The sequence below is a fragment of the Anabrus simplex genome, chromosome 8, assembly GCF_040414725.1.
Source record: "Anabrus simplex isolate iqAnaSimp1 chromosome 8, ASM4041472v1, whole genome shotgun sequence".
Lineage (NCBI taxonomy): Eukaryota > Metazoa > Arthropoda > Insecta > Orthoptera > Tettigoniidae > Anabrus > Anabrus simplex.
Window position 1 is genome coordinate 26,406,264 of NC_090272.1, and position 653 is coordinate 26,406,916.

At 53.1% G+C, this 653-nt stretch overlaps 1 non-coding gene across 1 annotated transcript; it reads right to left on the bottom strand.

Moving 5' to 3' along the window:
* Positions 1 to 227: 227 nt before the first annotated feature.
* On the bottom strand, positions 228 to 300 carry TRNAR-UCU (transfer RNA arginine (anticodon UCU)). The gene has a single exon. It is a non-coding gene; the product is annotated as a tRNA-Arg (tRNA).
* Positions 301 to 653: the final 353 nt, after the last annotated feature.

Sequence of the window (653 nt, forward strand, 5' to 3'; positions counted from 1 at the left end):
CCCCGACCAAGGGTCTAAAGCTCCAGGACACTGCCCTTGAGGCGGTAGAGGTGGGATCCCTCGCTGAGTCCGAGGGAAAAGCCGAACCTGGAGGGTAAACAGATGATGATGATGATGACGATGGCTGGAACGTGGTCCACTCCGCTTCGCGAGGTCAACTGACAAGGAGAGGCAGGACACAACGCTCTTGATGTCACAACATCATTTCAATGTATGCAAAAATTGCATGCCCCCTGTGGGGATCGAACCCACGACCTTTGAGTTAGAAGTCCAATGCGCTTTCCACTGCGCCAAGAGGGCACAGCTACCACGCGTTTTGATTTAAGCTGAAATTTCAAGCGCAGAACGTTATCCAAGTTGCGTAAAGCTCCAGCTCTTCTCGTATTTAATTACGTAAATGATGTCCGGCTCCATGGCTAAATGGTTAGCGTGCTGGCCTTTGGTCACAGGGGTCCCGGTTTCGATTCCCGGCAGGGTCGGGAATTTTAACCATCATTGGTTAATTTCGCTGGTACCGGGGCTCGGTGTATGTGTTGTCTCCATCATCATTTCATCATCATCCCCACCACCACGACGCGCAGGTCGCCTGCGGGTGTCAAATCGAAAGACCTGCACCTGGCGAGCCGAACATGCCTTCGGACACTCCCGCCACT